General features: G+C 47.4%; 1 protein-coding gene and 1 long non-coding RNA gene across 2 annotated transcripts in view; both read left to right on the top strand.

The window, feature by feature from the left end:
• The window catches only part of UCHL3 (ubiquitin C-terminal hydrolase L3), a 252,357-nt gene that overhangs the window by 21,199 nt on the left and 211,521 nt on the right, over positions 1 to 19,637 (top strand). The gene's annotated exons all lie outside the window — the stretch shown is intronic.
• LOC146545713 (uncharacterized) overlaps positions 11,838 to 19,637 on the top strand; it is a 40,506-nt gene continuing 32,706 nt past the window's right edge. The window contains exon 1 of the long non-coding RNA XR_014880893.1: positions 11,838 to 12,048. This is a non-coding gene — a long non-coding RNA (uncharacterized LOC146545713). The remainder of the gene's footprint in view (positions 12,049 to 19,637) is intronic.

Genomic DNA, 19,637 nt, shown 5'->3' with positions numbered 1-19,637 from the left:
CTGCAGCCTGAGGAGAGCAGACAGCTGTGGGGCAGGAAGACTGGGGGACTTACCATCCATGGGGACATGTGGAGTAATATCTGAAGGGTGAGTCCCCTGGTACAAAGCCATGCTGGAGCAGTGCTTGGAGAGCTCCAGCCTGTGAGAAGCCCACACAGAATCAGTTTGGGAAGGACTGTGTGCCATGAGAGGAACTCATGTGGAGCAGAGGCAGGGAATGACCATGGAGGAGCAGCGGAGATTAAGTGTTATGGGGTGATCTCATCCTCCATTCCTCATTCTCCCACACACTTAGGGCACAGGAGGTAGAGGAGAGTGGATAGCAAAGAAGGTATTTTTCTTTTAGTACTCACTGTTCTAGTCTGTTGTCAAGCAATAATTCATATTAATCTCCCTGTGCTGACACTGTTTTGCACATAACAGTAATTGGTGACTGACCTCCCTGTCATTATCTCAACCCTTGAGCCCTTTTCCATCTTATTTTCACCCTTTCTTTCCTTGAGGAAAGGGAGTATGAGAGCAGTTACGGCAGGGTTTAAATGCCCATCTTGGCCATCTATCAGTGCTCCTGGTTAACTGGAGAGGTCCCAGAGGATTGGAGGCTTGCTGATGTGACTCCCATTTACAAGAACGGCCATAAGGAGGATCTGGGGCACCATAGGCCTGTTAGCCTGACCTTGATACCGGGGAAAGTAATGGAGGAAATCGTCTCAGGAGAGAGCGCACAGCATGTGGAGCACACGGACCACCTGGGTGGTGACCAGGAGATCAGGCCCAGCCAACATGAGATCATGAAGGGCAGGTCTGCTTGACCAACCTCATCACCTTCTATGACTGAGGGATGAGTCTGGGAGATGAGAGAAGGGCTGTTGATGTAGTCTACCTAGACATCAGCAAAGCCTTTGATACGGTCTCTCACAGGCTTCTGCTGGGGAAACTGGCGGCGCGTGGTCTGGACAGATATACACTTCTTTGGATAAGGAATGGGCTAGAGGACCATGACCAAAGGGTAGTGGTTAATGGAGTTAAGTCCAGCAGGCAACCCCCTATGAGCGGTGTGCCCCAGGGGTCAGTACTGGGGCCCATCATGTTTAACATGTTTATTGATGACCTAGAGGAGGGAATTGAGCACACCCTCAGTAAGTTGACAGATGACACCAAGTTGGAAGGTGGTGTTGATTTGCCTAAGGGTAGGGAGGCCCTTCAGAAGGATCTAAATAAGCTGAAGCGCTGGGCAGAGATAAATGGGATAAGGTTCAACAAGGCCAAGTGCTGGGTCCTGCATCTTGACCACAATAACCCCAAGCAGCGTTACAGACTTAGGGATCAGAGGCTAGATAAACATAAAGGAGACGGAGGGGTACTGGTTGATGCTCGGCTGAACATGAGCTGACAGTATGCCCAGGTGGCCAAGAGGGCCAAAAGGATCCTGGGATGCATTAGAAACAGTGAAGACAGTAGGAGCAAGGAGGTGAACATCCCCCTGTACTCAGCACTGGTGAGACCGCACCTCGCATTGTGTCGAGTTTTGGACCCCACACCACAGGAAAGATGTTGAGGCTCTGGAGCATGAACGAAAACGGTTAGGGGTCTGGAAGAAAAGACTTATAAGAACAGGCTAAGGAAGTAGGGATTGTTGAGTCTGGAGAAGAGGAAAATCATCGGAAACAGTATTGCAAACAATAACTTCCTGAAAGTAGGCTAGGGTGAAGAGGGGTTAAGCCACTTCATGAAGGCAACAGACAAGATTCTGTGTGGTGGTGAGGCGATTCTGTGTGGTGGTGAGGCGATTCTGTGGTGGTGAGGCAATTCTGTGTGGTGGTGAGGCGATTCTGTGGTGGTGAGGCGATTCTGTGGTGGTGAGGCGATTCTGTGGTGGTGAGGCGATTCTGTGTGGTGGTGAGGCGATTCTGTGTGGTGGTGAGGCGATTCTGTGTGGTGGTGAGGCGATTCTGTGGTGGTGAGGCGGTTCTGTGGTGGTGAGGCAATTCTGTGGTGGTGAGGCGATTCTGTGTGGTGATGAGGCGATTCTGTGGTGGTGAGGGGATTCTGTGTGGTGGTGAGGCGATTCTGTGGTGGTGAGGCGATTCTGTGTGGTGGTGAGGCGATTCTGTGTGGTGGTGAGGCGATTCTGTGGTGGTGAGGCGATTCTGTGTGGTGGTGAGGCGATTCTGTGGTGGTGAGGCGATTCTGTGTGGTGAGGCGATTCTGTGTGGTGGTGAGGCGATTCTGTGGTGGTGAGGCGATTCTGTGTGGTGGTGAGGCGATTCTGTGTGGTGGTGAGGCGATTCTGTGGTGGTGAGGCGATTCTGTGGTGGTGAGGTGACTCTGTGGTGGTGAGGCGATTCTGTGTGGTGGTGAGGCGATTCTGTGTGGTGGTGAGTCGATTCTGTGGTGGTGAGGCGATTCTGTGGTGGTGAGGCGATTCCGTGGTGGTGGTGAGGCGATTTTTTCTGGTGGTGAGGCGATTCCGTGGTGGTGGTGAGGCGATTCTGTGTGGTGGTGAGGCGATTCTGTGTGGTGGTGAGGCGATTCTGTGTGGTGGTGAGGCGATTCTGTGTGGTGGTGAGGCGATTCTGTGGTGGTGAGGCGATTCTGTGTGGTGGTGAGGCGATTCTGTGTGGTGGTGAGGCGATTCTGTGGTGGTGAGGCGATTCTGTGGTGGTGAGTCGATTCTGTGGTGGTGAGGCGATATTGTGCGGTGGTGAGGCGATATTGTGTGTTGGTGAGGCGATTCTGTGGTGGTGAGGCGATTCTGTGGTGGTGAGGCGATTCTGTGTGGTGGGTCGATTCTGTGTGGGCTTGAGGCGATTCTGTGGGTGAGGCGATTGTGGGGTGGCGATTCTGGTGTGAGGCGATTCTGTGTGGTGAGGCGATCTGTGTGTGAGGCGATCGTGTGGTGGTGAGGCGATTCTGTGGTGGTGAGGCGATTCTGTGTGGTGGCGATTCTGTGGTGGTGAGGCGATTGGTGGTGAGGCGATTGTGTGGGTGAGGCGATTCTGTGTGTGAGGCGATTGTGTGGTGGAGGCGATGTGGTGGAGCGATCTGTGGTGGGCGATTCTGTGGTGGTGAGGCGATTCGTTGGTGGTGAGGCGATTCTGTGGTGGTGAGGCGATTCTGTGTGTGAGGCGATTCTGTGTGGTGAGGGTATTCGTGTGTGGTAGGTGGAGGCGATTCTGTGGTGGTGAGGCGATTCTGTGGTGGTGAGGCGATTCTGTGGTGGTGAGGCGATTCTGTGTGTGGTGAGGCGATTCTGTGGTGGTGAGGCGATTCTGTGTGGTGAGGCGATTCTGTGTGGTGAGGCGATTCTGGTGTGGTGGTGAGGCATGTGTGTGGATTCGGTGTGGTGAGGCGATTGTGTGGTGGTGAGGCGATTCTGTGTGGTGAGGCGATTCGTGTGGTGGTGAGGCGATTCTGTGGGTGAGGCGATTCTGTGGTGGTGAGGCGATTCTGTGGTGGTGAGGCGATTCTGTTGTGGTGAGGCGATTCTGTGGTGGTGAGGCGATTCTGTGGGTGAGGCGATTCTGTGGTGGTGAGGCGATTCTGTGGGTGAGGCGATTCTGTGGTGGTGAGGCGATTCTGTGGTGGTGAGGCGATTCTGTGTGGTGGGCGATTCTGTGGTGGTGAGGCGATTCTGTGTGGTGAGGCGATTCTGTGTGTGGTGAGGCGATTGTGGTGGTGAGGCGATTCTGTGGTGGTGAGGCGATTCTTGTGGTGGTGAGGCGATCTGTGGATGTGGTCGTGATGGTTGTGTGGGCGATTCTGTGGTGGTGAGGCGAATCTGTTGTGGTGAGGCGATTGTGGGGAGGCGATTCTTGTGGTGGTGAGGCGATTCTGTGTGGTGAGGCGATTCTGTGGTGGTGAGGCGATTCTGTGGTGGTGATGGGTAGTTTGTGGTGGTGAGGCGATTCTGTGGTGGTGAGGCGATTCTGTGTGGTGAGGCGATTCTGTGTGGTGAGGCGATTCTGGTGTGGGTGAGTGGATTCGTGTGTGTGGTGAGGCGATTCTGTGGTGGTGAGGCGATTCTGTGTGGGTGAGGCGATTCTGAGGGTGAGGCGATTCTGTGGGGTGAGGCGATTCTGTGTGGTGAGGCGATTCTGTGTGGTGGTGAGGCGATTCTAGGTGTGGAGGCGATTCTGTGGTGTGAGGCGATTCTGTGTGGTGAGGCGATTCTGTGTGGTGGTGAGGCGATTCTGTGTGGGTATGAGGCGATTCTGTGGTGGTGAGGCGATTGTGTGGTGGTGAGGCGATTCTGTGTGTGGGGATGCGATTCGTTGTGGTGGTGAGGCGATTCTGTGGGTGAGGCGATTCGTGTGGTGGTGAGGCGGATCTGTGGTGGTGAGGCGATTCTGGTGGTGGTGAGGCGATTTGTGTGGTGGTGATGCGATTCTGTGGTGGTGAGGCGATTCTGTGTGGTGAGGCGATTCTGTGGTGGTGAGGCGATTCTGTGGTGGTGAGGCGATTCTGTGGTGTGGAGGCGATTCTGTGGTGGTGAGGCGATTCTGTGGTGGTGAGGCGATACTGTGTGTGGTGAGGCGATTCTGTGGTGGTGAGGCGATTCTGTGTGGTGAGGATCTTGTGTGTAGGTGAGGCGATTGTGTGGTGGTGAGGCGATTCTGTGTGTGGTGAGGCGATTCTGTGTGGTGAGGCGATTCTGTGGTGGTGAGGCGATTCTGTGGTGGTGAGGCGATTCTGTGGTGGTGAGGCGATTCTGTGGTGGTGAGGCTATCTGTGTGTGTGAGGCGATCTGTGGTGGTGAGGCGATTCTTGTGGTGGTGAGGCGATTCTCTGTGGTGGTGAGGCGATTCTGTGTGGTGAGGCGATTCTGTGTGGTGAGGCGATTCTGTGGTGGTGAGGCGATTCTGTGGTGGTGAGGCGATTCTGTGGTGGTGAGGCGATTCTGTGTGTGGTGAGGCGATTCTGTGTGGTGGTGAGGCGATTCTGTGTGGTGGTGAGGCGATTCTGTGGGGTGAGGCGATTCTGTGTGGTGAGGCGATTCTTGTGGTGGTGAGGCGATTCTGTGTGGTGGTGAGGCGATTCTGTGGTGGTGAGGCGATTCTGTGGGTGAGGCGATTCTGTGTGGTGGTGAGGCGATTCTGTGGTGGTGAGGCGATTCTGTGGTGGTGAGGCGATTCTGTGGGTGAGGCGATTCTGTGGTGGTGAGGCGATTCTGTGTGGTGAGGCGATTCTGTGGGTGGTGAGGCGATTCTGTGGGGGTGAGGCGAATCTGTGGTGGTGAGGCGATTCTGTGTGGTGAGGCGATTCTTGTGGTGGTGAGGCGATTCTGTGGTGGTGAGGCGATTCTGTGGGGGTGAGGCGATTCTGTGGTGGGCGATTCTGGGTGAGGCGATTCTTGGTGGATTGTTGGTGAGGCGATTGTTGTGGTGGTGAGGCGATTCTGTGTGTGGTGAGGCGATTCTGTGGGTGGTGAGGCGATTCTGTGGTGGTGAGTCGATTCGTGTGGTGGTGAGGCGATTCTGTGTGGTGGTGAGGCGATTCTGTGGTGTGGTGAGGCGATTCTGTGTGGTTGAGGCGATTCTGGTGGTGGTGAGGCGATTCTGTGGTGGTGAGGCGATTCTGTGTGGTGGTGAGGCGATTCTGTGGTGGTGAGGCGATTCTGTGTGGTGGTGAGGCGATTCTGTGGTGGTGAGGCGATTCTGTGTGGTGAGGCGATTCTGTGGTGGTGAGGCGATTCTGTGGTGGTGAGGCGATTCTGTGTGGTGAGGCGATTCGTGTGGTGGTGAGGCGATTCTGTGTGGTGGTGAGGCGATTCTGTGGTGGTGAGGCGATTCTGTGGTGGTGAGGCGATTCTGTGTTAGGTTGGTGGAGGCGATTCTGTGGTGGTGAGGCGATTCTGTGTGGTGGGGGCGATTCTGTGTGGTGGTGAGGCGATTCTGTGGTGGTGAGGCGATTCTGTGGTGGTGAGGCGATTCTGTGGTGGTGAGGCGATTCTGTGGTGGTGAGGCGATTCTGTGTGTGGTGAGGCGATTCTGTGGTGGGGTAGGCGATTCTGTGGTGGTGAGGCGATTCTGGTGGTGGTGAGGCGATTCTGTGTGGTGGTGAGGCGATTCTGTGTGGTGGTGAGGCGATTCTGTGTGGTGGGGAGGCGATTCTGTGTGTGGTGAGGCGATTCTGTGTGTGGTGAGGCGATTCTGTGTGTGGTGAGGCGATTCTGTGGTGGGGAGGCGGTTCTGGTGTGGTGGGGAGGCGGTTCCGCCGTGGTGCTCCCATCAGGGTGAAACTATAGCTGGCGATGGAATGACCATAGCATGTTTCACCAGACAGTCACATGCTGGATAGCAGGTTATCTTCGCCATGTGTTTCTTTCCAGAAGGGCTCTTACTCCCCCTTCCACAAAGACACCAGCAGTGGCAGAGCATGCTTTATTACTTGATTCACACAATAGGCTCACCACCTGGCTCTGGCACTTCGAGAAATGGCATAGATGTAGTCCCTTTCAGTACCTACTTTTCGTTTTAACTATATTTAAGGTCTATCTACTTTGCTGCTATCAAGCATCAACACAGAACAATTACTGACTGCAAGGCCATGGCACTTGAAGCTGTCTTAATTCTGTGTAGAGGTTTATGATCACAGTACAAAGCACCATGCTTTTTAAGCTCCTGGAGCTGGGATTGTGCTTCCGTTTGTACAAGAAAAGCCTGCTCTGGTTTATGTAGACAGAGGTGGGCCTTCTAAATAATTTCCGGTGGGGCTTCCAAAGGAGACAGGTGCTTCTAGACTTGGCTCACCCACCATTCTCCATTGACAACGAAGGAGAAGCCTTTCAATCATCAGTTAGCAACAGAACTGCTGAGTACCTTATTAAAATGCTTACCAAAAACATTTTCTTTATGCCTGGGGGATGCACATTTAATGAAAGGCATAGGACTAAAGACAACACAAAATATGAAGTAAGTATCGGGCATTTTTCTCCCTCCATGAATGCTTATTATTTCTCAGGCTCTTCAAATTTCAGGAGTTTATTATTCCATGTTAACTGTTTCTAAAAGACTGTAAATTAAGATCAGTTCCTACATCTGAGAATACTCAGGTGTTTTTTTTTTTTTTAGGGTCAAATTAAAATAGTCATACAAAACAAATTAGAACATGAATCGAGCAAGAGCCACTGAATCAATCTTTTAATATATTACCTTAAATTTTATTTTTGGTTAAATGAATCTGGGCTCCATTTTGCAAAGGTGTTTGTTTTGCCTGTGGACGAGGTCAGCACAAAGGTCACAGACACCAAGCTAACAAGTGCATTTATCTTTACTTATTTTCTTATTGCTTTTAAATTAAGTGAAATGATATAGCAAGAATAAAACCGAATTAAGCGATGCACCTATTACTACATGAGGATAGCAATAGTGACTAAGAAAAATACATCACCAGCCGCCAAAATACTTAACCATCATCCAATCCACAGTTGCTGGGGAGCTCTATCAAGGATTTAGAGAGCCTTTCCTGGAAAATTGGAGGTCCTATGCAGGTGAGGTCTCCAACTCTCCTACAAGATTGTTTAGCTTTTATATTGGTAAATAAACAAGCATACATGACAATTAGATGGAACCACCTGGTTTCATTCTCCCTTTTGGATTCATAGAAACACAGAATGGCCAGTGTTAGAAGGGACCTCAAGGATCATCAATTTCCAACCTCCTCTGCCACATGTAGGGGCCACCAAATTCCCCATTTAATACTAGACCAGGCTGCCCAGGGCCCCATCCAATCTGGCCTTGAACACTTCCAGGGATGGGGCATCCACAACCTTTCCGGGCAGCCTGTTCCAGCACCTCATCATTCTCACAATAAAGAACTTTCCCCTGACATCCAACCTTAATCTTCCCTCCCTCAACTTCAAACCATTTCCCCTTGTCCTGCAGTTATCTACCCACTGGAAGAGTTGATTCCCCTTCTGTTTGTAGACTCCCTTTAGATACTGAAAGGCTGCAATGAGGTCACCCTGCAGCCTTCTTTTCTCCAGGCTGAACAAGCCCAGCTCCCTCAGCCTGTCTTCAGGTGGTAATCAGGGGAGGTGCTCCAGCCCCCAATCATCTTTGTGGCCCTCCTCTGGACCCTCTCCAACAGCTCTCTGTCTTTCTCGTACTAGGGGCTCCAGACCTGGACACAGTACTCCAGATGGGGCCTCACAAGGGCAGAGTAGAGAGGGACAATCACCTCCCTGTCCCTGCTGGCCAACCTTCTACTGATGGAGCCTAGGATACCATTTTCCAAGCTGCAAGATCATACTGCTGGCTCACATTCCGTTTTTCATCCATCATGACCCCCAGGTCCTTCTCTGCAGAGCTACTCTCAAGGACTGCTCCTTCCAGTCTGTATACATGCTGTGGATTCCTCTGGATCAAGTGCAAAACCTTGCACTTCGCTGTGTTGAACCTCATTCAGTTCACCCAGGGCCACCTTTCAAGTCTGTTGAGGTCTCTCTGAATGGTATCAACAGCACCACTCAGCTTGGTGTCATCAGCAAACTTGCTAAGGGTGCACTCAATTCCTTCATCAATGTCATTGATAAAGATGTTAAAGAGCACCTGTCCCAGGACAGACCCTTGGGGAACACCACTCATTAGCAGCCTTTATCTGGACATAGAACCATTGATCACCACCCTCTGTCTACGGCCTTTCAACCAATTCCTTATTATCTACTGGGTGGTCCACCCGTCAATCTACATCCCTCCAATTTGGAGTTAAGGATGAGGTGGGGGACCATGTCGAAGGCCTTGCTCAAGTCCAGGTAAATGACATTGGTTACCTTTCCTTTGTCTATCTGCTGTCACTCCATCATAGAAGGCCACCAGATTAGTTAAGCATGACCTTCACCTTGTGAAGCTGTGCTGGCTGTCTTGAATTGCATGCTCATTCCTTATGTGATCAAGCATGTCATCCAGGAGGATCTGCTCCATGATCTTCCCAGGCACAAAGGTGAGACTCACCAGCCTGTAGCTCCCCGGGTCTTCCTTGCTCCCTTTCTTATACATGGGAGTGATGTGACCCTTCCTCCAGTCATCTGGGACCTCACCTGACAGCCACAACCTCAAATATGACGGAGAGTGGCTCGGCAACCACCTCAGCCAGCTCCTTCAGAACCTTGGGATGCATGCCATTCCACCCCACAGACATGTACGCATTCAGTCTCAGCAGGTGGTCTCAAACTTGCTCTGCCAGTGGGGGGTGAGGGAGAGGGAGGATTTACTGCCCCAGTCCCTATCTAGAGGTTTAGGGATGCAGTGCTCAGGGATGTGAGGAATATTAAAATCCTGGCTGCCAGTGAAGACCGAGGCAAGAACTCATTCAGTACATCAGCCTTCTCATGCCAGTTTCCTGCTTCCTCAGCCCACTTTCTTATTCAGATGGATGGAGAGCTCTGGTGCTCTCAGAAAGGCATCCCTGAAGAGTAGCCAGCTCTCCTCAACATCTTTGTCTACATCCCAGGGGATCTCAGCCAACAAGCCATTGAACAGCTTAAAGTTCACTCTTCCAAAGTTCAGGGTCCTGACACCACTCTTTGCCAGGCCCACATTCCTCAAGATCACAAACTCAACCAGGGCAGTCACTGCAGCCCAGGCTGCCTCCAACCTTAATGCCTTTAATGAACTCCTACTCATTGGTGAGCAGCATGTTCAGCAATACTTCACCTCTGGTCAGTCTGTCCAATACTCAAACCAGAAGTTTATCATCAAAGGATTCCAGGAGCTTCCTGGACCTCTTGCAGCTTGCCGTGTGGTCTTTCCGATAGATATCTGAGTGGCTGAATTGTCCCACCAGTACAAGAGCCTATGAGCATGATGCCTCTTGCAGCTGAAGTGAGAAGGCCTCATCAGCAGCCTCCCCTTGATCAGCTGGCCTTTGTGAGTCTTGTCCCTAATTCTAACCCATAGGCTCTCAACCTGTTCCTGACTGTTTCTCAGAGGAAGCTCCTCACAGTCTATCCACTCTTTGACACAGAGGGCAACTCCCCCACCCTTCCTACCTCACCTATCCCTTCTACAGAGCCAATACCCCTCAATGGTGGTATTTCAGTTATGGGAGACATCCCACCATGTTTTTGCGATACAAACAAGGTCATAACTTTCAAGTATATCATGGTTTCCAACTTGTCCTGCTTATTTCCCAGGCTGTGCACACAGGTACAAAGGTGCTTCAGCTGGGCTTTTTATCTCACTGCCTTTATAGAGGATCTAGGAACCGCTAGAACAGCAGCATCCCCCTGCCCTACTCCACCCCTTTGTACTCCACCCTCTTTGCCCATCAAGTTTGGTATGAGCCCTTGAACTACCCATTCAACCCCAGTGGCCCTTATTTTGTCCCCTTCCCACTTCATACCTAGTTTAAAGACCTTTCAACGAGTCCCACCAGTTCCTCAGGTAAGATCCTCTTACCCCTCAGAGACAGGCTACTTCCACCTGCAGCCATCATGCCAGATGCTGATGAAATTGCCCCATGGTCAAAAAAAAAAAAAAATTCCTGTGTTTGCACCAACCTCTAATCTATTCATATATGAGGTGTCTTTTTTATCCTCTCAGTATCCTTCCCTGCCACTGAAGGTTTGGAGAAAAAACCGCCCGCATGCCTGTTCAATCAGCTACCTGCCCAAGTCCCCTGAAGTCCTTCTTGATAGTCCTCAGGCTTTTCACAGCTACTTCATCACTGCCAGCCTGAACTATCAATAAGGGGTAATAATCAGAAAGGCGAATCAGTCCAGGCAGTTTCCTAGAAACGTCCCTGACCCGTTCCACAGGGAGGGAGTACACCTCCCTACAGGTAAAATCAGGACTACATACAGGGCCCTCTGTTCCTCTCAGCCAGGAGCCGCCTATGACAACCACTCTACTGTCGTTCTGTGTGGAGGCAGTCTTGAGGCAACCTCACAGGTTGATCTCCCTTCGCACCCTCATTCACCTCTCCCTCGAGTTCCAGGGCCTCAAACCTATTGTGCAGAGGTACCTGGGGAGGTGAGGATGGTCAGGATGGAGGATGCCCACTTCAACAAACCAGTACCTGTTTCCACTTCTCCTCTCTCAAACTGCTTTGCTTGGCAATGGCAGGTCCACCACCGTCTGGTGAAGATCAGCTTGATGCTTTTCTCGGAGAGATTTACACTGCTTTTGCCACTGCCCCACACCCCCAATTCTTCACCATTGTTGCTAGGAGGAAGAGAGGACAGGGGGCTCACTGCAGCAGGATCACTGTCCACATGCTCATTCTCCTCTGTCACCTGTTTGCAAGGCAGCAGGGGGTGATGTGCTTCATGTGCAGCCTCAGCTGGCTGCCAAGATGTGAGGGCCAATAGGATTTGGCTCCACCAATCAATCTCCCTCTCACATTCCTTTATGCTCCTTAGCCTCTCCACCTACTCCTTTAGGTCAACCACAAGGCTGAGTTAGTCATTTAGCTGGTCACACCTCATACAAGTGCTGTCTCCCTCACCTGCACACTGGTATCTTGTTTAGGGACATAACTCTGGGTCCCCACATTTTTCCTGGCAGTAGCCTTCTGCAGGGGTGCAGCCATGGCAAACCAGCAGACTCACCAGCACTATTCGGGTAGCCTTAATGGGGCGTGACTGATAAGCCCTGCCCTACTGCCGGTAGTGCTGGCACTGCCCTCGCCGCGTTACCAGCCCGTTAACGGGTGCCCCCGCACTTATCACTCTCTTCACATTAATAACAACCCTCCTCCCTGTGTAGTCCCGTGAACGGGTGGCTTACCGTTTCACCGCCTCTGAACGGCCCACGTGATTCACACACCCTAACGGCCGCATTCAGTCCCCGAGGCTTTATCTAGGCAGGGGGCGTGGATGCAGAGCCGTTGCCCTGGCAACGCGCACTTCACGTCAGCCGCTCTCGCGAGAGCTGCCGGGCTGCTCTGTTATCTCGGGATTCCCTGGATGAAGGAACCGACCGAAACCCCGCTGTACCTCGCGGTCAGTCGCTGCGGTTCTGGCCGGAACAGCTCCGAAGCAGCTAACCTCGGAAATCAAGCCGATTCCCCCTTAAGCCCAGCAGGGCTCCAGTTGAAGTCAAGGAGGTTTGTGTACCAGCAGGTCTTGACAGTGTGTTTCTAAACGAAGAAAAATTAATACATTCTCATAATGCTTTATCTAAGCTACATCTATTGCTAATGAGATGTTTTGTCCAAGATATGTATTTCACTACTGATCATACATATTTCATTAATGATCAGATACTGATGATATATAATGCTGGGTTATGAAATTAATTTAGAGGTCGTTTGGTTCAGGCCTCAGTGCTTCAGTGCTATAGTTGAAAAGACACAATAAATCTGCTGACTCCACTGAACTAAGCTTTATTCCTTCTGGTAAAAGCTGACATTCTTTCCTTCTGCAGCAAACTCACCAAAGTTAAAAAGAAACCAGCCTAGATGAGGGAGTACCAAGGTATTATACAGGAAATACAGGTTTTGTCTGCCTCTTCTACTGACCTGCTGCATGCTTGTGAAATAAATCACATCGTCTCTTCATTACTTAGCCTTCCCTGTATCAGCCTGATTTGTAAAGAGTTTGAAAAAACATTGACAAAATACCTGCATTTTATCTTTATTGTGACAATCCACCAAAGACAATTATGTTGGACAAATATTAGAAATGGAAAAATTTCCCTGTCATACACTTAAAAAAAAATAAAGCAGTGTTGATATGTAAATAATAATAATCATTTTTTAAAAGAGTACAAACTATCATGCAAATCTCGGGCTGAGATTGTAATTTAGGCAGCAGGGAAACCCAAGAAAAACAGATTTTCCTTGAAAACTAATGAGACAAAACCATTGATCAGTCATACGCTGTTCATAGTACTGCTTCTCATAGCAAGAACATATTTTGAACTGTGAGTCATGATGGATTATCCCTGTTATAATATATTCTGTTATAATATATAGAAAAAAACTAAGACATTATCTGAATAAACAGAGTGGTACAAGATACTATTACGAATCCTAGTTCACAAAACTAAAGAAAGTACTCTCATTCTCCACTGTGTCCTTTGTTTCTGATTCTGATTTCTCTCTTCCATGAAGAAGAGAAAAATCACTTCTAGCTGGATCTAGCAATGCACCTAGCAAAGGCAGAGCTGGTTGGTCAGTGATGGTGCAGGAGCAGGACCCGACCTGCCCACATACCCAGGCAGGGCTTCTCATGAGTGGTATGGGGCTCCCAGTAGGCATGCGCTCCCCATCATCTACAGGCCTAAGAGCTGGGAGGGGAGGTCCTAGTAGCAGGAGGAAGGGCATGAAGCAGACATAACTTAGGGCTCTTCCCATCTCTCTCTATCCCTGCAGAAATCACTGCCTCCCCACCAGATTGTCTCTTAATATCCCAAATCTCTTGACCATCCCCATCTCCCCACTGCACATATTTACCCATGTCTCTAAGCAATCACTTTATCTCCCTGTCCACATCTACGAAGGCTGTACATGCTCTTCCTACTCCAACCTTAGTGCTGTTTCCATTGCCCTGAGCTGGAAGTGTTGATTACAGTGGAATGTATCAGCAAGGGTGGGACCAGACATGGTTTGTCAACTCATTTGAACCTTACCAATGGTTTCAATAAGCACCTCTTGTGAGCTTGTTGCTTCTGGAGGAGTGTCCAATAGCTGAGCTGGTTGCAGGTTCACAGGGCTGTTTGTATTGGGAAACTCATGTTGTCCCCTTCCATCCTCCTCTCCATGCCCTGAGCCCCAGAAAGGATGGGTGCAGAGCAAGAGAGAGCAGGCAGGGACTGCTTCCTCCAAGGATTCTTCTGGTCACACCAGCAAATGTGTTTGTGAACTGAGGTGCTCAAATATCTTTGTGCAATATTACTGAGTATTTCTAATCAAGGATTTATCTCTGTTGGCTTTTTTTCTTTTCCCCTTTGTAAATGTCAGATCATTGAGTACTGGACTGTTCTCAGTATTTTGAAAGCATGAGTTTTTAATTATTAATATGTGTCAGTTTGATCTTTTATTGGACTTATAGCTTCTTTCTGGAGATCAAAATAACTATTCCTAAAGGATCGTTTAGAAGAAACATAAAAATCTGAAATAAAAATTTCCAAATGGTCCAGTCCTTTTTTTTTTTAATTTCTTTTAAGTTGTTTCTCCTTTTCCCTCTTCCCTTCTCATCCTAATTGAAGCTAGCAAAGGCCTCACAGATTCTTTTTCAGAAAGTTGATCCCTCTCTATCTGTGGCTCTGAAGCAATGCTAGCATTAGCTAGTGTCTCTTTACCCCACTGACCCACTCTGCTGGGGTGGGGTGTGCTGGAAGCAGTGCCCAGCAGAAGCAGTGGAAGGACTGGGATCTACAGTTTGGATACACAGAGCTCCTGCAAAGTTGTCTTCAACCTTCACCACTTCTCGGGAAATACAAATATTCTGGGAGCTGAATTCCCAGACAAATTTTTCTATGGGCTAGGAGAATTACGAATAAAAGGAAAGTCCATGAGTGAGAAATTAAAGTAATGTATTTATCTTTTATTTTAAAAAGACCAAGTGCTTTAGGGAAGTGTTAGTCTCTGGTGGGCACTTCCCAACTGTGACAGGTTTTCTTCACAGTTAAGTAGTCGACAATAGATTATCTACTGCTGTAATAACATTACTCTGAAGCACAATCCCTGATTCTGGCCTGGAGTTCATGCTTGCATCCTTGAAAATCCTTGCTTAGTTGTTATTTCACTCTCCTTATGTCCTAAGCATGGATGAGATTCATCTCCTCAAAGAAGGATCTGCCACCAAAATGGCAATTCTTGCTTATTCTTTCTGGTCATGAAGATGTGGCCTTTTCATAAATGCTGGTTGCTGTCAATAATGGATAGTTTTTCTGGTATATTCAAGGCTGTTAGGTAAATCGGTGGGATTTTAAAAACTGTATTTGACAGTCCTACTGCTTACAAGTACGTAGACTGGAAATTCATTGGAAAAATAAATAGATAATATAACAGACTAGATTAGGTAAGAGATATTTTTCTTATCTCTGTCATAAATAATCTCACAGTTCCTTATCCACATATCACCCCTAACAGCAAGAATTTTACCACACACCATAAGAAATAATTTCCTTCAAGATGATGGAGTGAGAGAAGATGCTCCTCTTTGTAGCAGCTGAAGATGAATGAGTTATACAAAAAAGATGTGCCAGAAAGCTTGTTGGAGACACAAATACACACAGTGGAACAAAGCTTAACATGTTATTATAGTAGGGAGAGAATGGCTATAAATAATAGGTAATCAGATTTTTCACTTTTATGACTCTACACATCTATCTATTCCTTGGACACAGGGCTGCATTATTTAAAGACAAATGGTAGACAATATCATAAAACTCCAAGTGATTTTCAATTGCCTCACATTCCCTGACTGATATTAAAAGGAGAATGAAAAAAACCAACACACAACAAAACAAGCAAACTGAAAAAAATTGCTGAACATGAAATGAGATCTTAGACAGGATGATCGTCATTGTTATTGCTGGAACACCATCATAAATATTTCTTTTAATAGGAAAGATATGTATGGTAGGCTAGGCTTTTGTTAGAGAATGCTATTAAACACCAACAGCGTAAGTCGTGCAGATGTGTGAGTGGATGTCTTTCCCAGTCAGACCAAACTGCTTTGGAATACTATTCAGAAGGAAACTGAAAAGTGAGGGACACTCAGCTGAAATACTTCTGGACAGATAGCTTTTATGGTTTGTCCACTGAATATAAGTTGAATATCAGATTGGCTGATGGCTTACTGTCAGCTACTGATGTGCTGCATTTGTGGTTAAAGAATTAGGGATTGAATGACATTTTGAAGCATGAGAAAGCTGACATTAACCCATGGGAAATGAATTTTCAAATACATAAGAGTGAACACCTGTACTGTTTTTTAACATCTTTTTTGGAAACTAAAATACATGTTCACTTGCCAATTCCCACAGTAATCAAAGTAAGTAAAAACTTATTCTATGGTCAGAAATCCCCTCTAGTGTTCCTGGTCAGTTTTCCCTGGAGGAAAACTCTCTTGGTGCCCATGTAGGGAATAGCTTCACCTGGGACAAGACACACAGTCACTCAGCAGAAGGTAATATTAAATCCTTTGAAATGTGAACAGTCTGGACTGGCTCGTGCCAGATGGCAGCATGTCCTGGCGGGGAGCAAAATGGGCCAGGTCAAAGCAGAGAACAGACTGTCTGAAGGTGGCTACAGGAGCTTTGTGATGTGGCCCTACTCTGCCTGGTTTCTGGAAATATGAAAGGCATTTCATATTTCAACATCATTCAAGATTCCATATTTTTCAATATTGTGGGTAATACTGGTGGTAGGTGGACAGCTGGACTAGATGATCTTAGAGGTTTTTTCCAACCTTAATGATTCTGTGATTCAACATATCTCAGTAGTGTTATGGACTTCAAGTCTGCATTCCTATTTTGTGTAACAGTATATAACCATATTTTGCACTGGTTTAGCAGGAAATATGAGCAACTCCCCAGCAAGAACAGTACAGAAACATAACTCTGAATAACATTCAGTGAGCTGACCTTGGAGTTACTTCATGTGTCTGCAGTAAGGATGTACTGCCCATTCTCTGCAACGTTGCATTGAATGTTTTTTTTTTCTCTGAGGAAGGGGACCAGCATAGCACAATACATGCACTCTACTTGCCATCTGTAGATCCTGCCTTGTTCAGTAGAAGTATTCACTGTGAGTAGCTGCGCTTTGAAGCAAATGCATGTCTGATATGAGGATTAAGCCTAAAGACAAGAGAAATCTAGATTTCTTTCCTCAGGGACTCTCACTCATTCCTTATGGTACTGAACAGTTCTCATAAAGAAGGATTCTCTCTTTCTGAAAAGAGGGTCGTTTCGCCTTTCAGATGCACCATCTGCGTCAGGCATTTCCAAACCATTTTCCTTCAGATTTCAGGAGATGCAGAAGCCCAGCCCACCTCCCTCTTTCTCCCTCTTTCTCTCTCCCTCCCTCTTTCTTCTGCCACTTCAATGGCACAAATAGTGCACTGAGCTACATAATCTTTGCACTCAGCACATCAGTCTTCACCAGTCTTAAGGCTAACATGGGCTGTTTCTTCCAAGGACCAAATATTCAATAGTGCATGGTAGTGATAGGAAGTCCTGAAAAGCTAGCCCATAATGAACTGCAAGTCTGTCTTGACAAATGGAGGGCTGCTTCACTGCTTATGGCAAAGTATTCCCTAAAGTTGGATATATAATATGTACCCAGACCCTCCTTCTTCTTCAATTTCTTAGTATATTCTCTGCAATCTATATCACAGAATCACAGAAACACCAAGGTTGGAAAAGACCTACAAGATCATCCAGTCCAACCATCCACCTATCACCAATAGTTCTCACTAAACCATGTCCCTCAACACAACATCCAAACATTTCTTGAACACCTCCAGGGTCGGTGATTCCACCACCTCCCAGGGCAGCCCATTCCAGTGCCTGACCACTCTTTCAGAGAAGTAGTATTTCCTAACATCCAGCTTAAATCTCCCCTGCGGCAGCTTGAAGCCATTCCCTCTAGTCCTATCACCAGTTACACAAGAGAAAAGGCCGACCCCCACTCATTACAACCTCCCTTCAGGTAGTTATAGAGAGCAATAAGGTCTTCCCTGACCTCCTCTTCTCCAAACTGAACAATCCCAGCTCCTTCAGCCGCTCCTCATGAGACCTGTGCTCCAGATCCCTCACCAGCTTTGTTGCCCTTCTTTGAACCTGCTCCAGGGCCTCAGTGTCTTTCTTGCAGCGAGGGGCCCAAAACTGGACACAGTACTCGGAGTGCGGCCATATTATTAAAGCAGTTATGATACAAAGAAAGATTCTTGTTTTGCTCCTTTTTTCAGTGAGGGATGTCAGAGCATACTGAGTCACTCAACTAATGTAACTTCTGTAAACATACTGCCACAGCAAAACACTAGAAGATACAGGCTTTTCTTCATTTCCTTCCCATCCCATCCACTTTTTCATTGTTTGCAGTTTCTCTGTCAGATGAGCTGAAAATCAAAATCTTAGTGCTGGAGGGAACATATCATACATCTGTTTCCAAGTTCAGAAATTATTGGGATCATATTGTTTGTGGATCTACTAAGGCATTCCCTTGTTCTAACAAAGACTTATGCTAGTTCTGTCTTGTTCCATCATTACATTATTACTGCTCTATACTTCCCTTATTACTTTTTAAAATCATTACATTTCATTTTGATCATCCAATTGGTACGATACACAACATCACATAGCTGCTTAATTATGCATGTGAGTATTCAGTTTATCAAAGCGATATCTTTCATGTGCTAGTCTCATAAGGCAGCAAATCCTCTGTAGTTGCCTTGTGATACACATCCCTTCATGATTTTACAGCTACTTATACCCAAGTGTCACAACATTCACAACAGCGTGTGATAGCATGCTGCAATGTAATGAAAGCCTTGAAAAAATAGGAAAAATGTTGCTTTTATGTCATGCTGACATTGTTTACTGTGAAATGCATAGCAACCACACTTTTCTGGCAAAGGGCAGGACTTACCTTCTCTAAACCATTCTTGCTGTGAAGAACAGCACTGGGGAGAGAGCCCCTTGATGCACTTGCAACACTTACACAACCATGTTGTTTGTCTGCAGTTTTGTTGCCTTCAGTATTAGACTTATTCAGAGGCAGTAGATAGAGGGAAAATTTTCACCTTTCTTAAGCTCAAGAGTAATTAAATCTCTTGTGCACACAACAGGCTCAGACCAGACCAAAGTAGGCTGGCTTCCCTACTAAAAATCACTCTAGATAATACTCCTGGTGGTTTCATCAAACAGCTAGTAATGAATGCTCCCTTTATGCCAAAAAAATAGGTTTATGGATATTGCAGGACAGTGCATAGGTGCTAACAGTGCCAGAGTCTATTGTCTAAGTGCTCTGGCATCTTTCTTTGTAAAGAGAAATGACTCGATCTGGTCAAAAGATATAGCAAGAAACACCTACTTGATTTCAGTGCTATATGCTTTGTAAATTGGAGGATTACTTGTCAGCTCTCACTGTCTCCCTTGATTTCTGTATTAGTTAAGTCTGTTCTCTTGAACTAGAAATGTTATGCTTCTGAAACCAGGCTTCTGCAATGAAGACCTAAATGATTTGGCTCTTTGCATCATTAGCTCGTCCTTGCTGTTGAGAAAGGACACTGCTGCTTATGAGTCGAACATCCACTTCAGCTGATGAAGAATGCCAAAGAGATTAGCATATCTTCATCTCCCTTTTGTCCACGCTTCATATTGGATCTCCTTGCAGATTAAGAATAATGTAAAATGTTTAAATCATTGCAGAACTGTTCTGTGCATGCTAGCCCATGGTTAATAAGATGTATTACTGCAAATGGCAAATAGGCAGAATGAAGAGCTGGAATATGGAAAAGATAGGCAGGATAATGACATAGTGATGAGTAAAGCAGCAGTAGAGAAGGCTGTGGGCCAATTTGGACCAATTTAGGAACTACAGGGAGGTAAGTCCTACCGCAGTCATGATGGATATGTCATTTTCCAACAGGCCATACACTATCTAAAGAACTGATTATGGACAGTTCCCAAAGTAATGATAAATATGTTCTAGTGGAATATAGTGTAAAATAATCCGTTTTT

Source organism: Meleagris gallopavo, chromosome 1, assembly GCF_905368555.1.
Source record: "Meleagris gallopavo chromosome 1, MGAL_WU_HG_1.1, whole genome shotgun sequence".
Lineage (NCBI taxonomy): Eukaryota > Metazoa > Chordata > Aves > Galliformes > Phasianidae > Meleagris > Meleagris gallopavo.
The sequence above is the reverse complement of the archived record's forward strand: the minus strand, read 5'-3'. Positions and strand labels throughout refer to the sequence as shown.